This window comes from Camelina sativa, chromosome 7, assembly GCF_000633955.1.
Source record: "Camelina sativa cultivar DH55 chromosome 7, Cs, whole genome shotgun sequence".
In the NCBI taxonomy this organism is placed as follows: Eukaryota; Viridiplantae; Streptophyta; class Magnoliopsida; order Brassicales; family Brassicaceae; genus Camelina; species Camelina sativa.
In genome coordinates, this window is record NC_025691.1 from 17,256,060 (window position 1) to 17,256,626 (window position 567).

A 567-nucleotide genomic window follows, 5' to 3' on the forward strand; every position below is an offset into this window, starting at 1 on the left:
TTTCCTTAGTACTAATTTTAATTTTTTTTATGAGATAATATTTTATTACCGTAATCAATCATATATAATTTTTATCAAAATATATCAAATAAACCAACGCGTAGTGTGGGTTCAAAACCTAATGTTAGTAAGAATTTGGGGGTTAGTAAAAAAAGTAAAGGTTAGTCAAACTATACAAGAAAATTTTCAGATTTGGAAAATATCTATAAATGGAAAATGTTATAAAAGGAAACTTACTAAAATCTATAAGGAGATAAAAAGTTAAAAACTAAATAACAAGTTTAAATAGTAAAAACGTGCGGTAAGAGTAAAAGAGGAAGCGAGTTAGCTATAAACTGAAGTAAGCGAGCTCCTAGCTAAGGTAATTTCTGACAGTACTATCGCTAATTTCACATTATCGGCTATTTTGTTAAAATGTGACTCTCATTTTATTCACGTAAAAGTGCTAAAAGCTCCACTATTGTACAATATGGTTAGTAATTTGAAGCAATAAATTTGCGGTAAGAGACTACTCATTAGGAATATTTTGACCACACCTAATTCGAAGGGTTTGTAAATACTAAATCC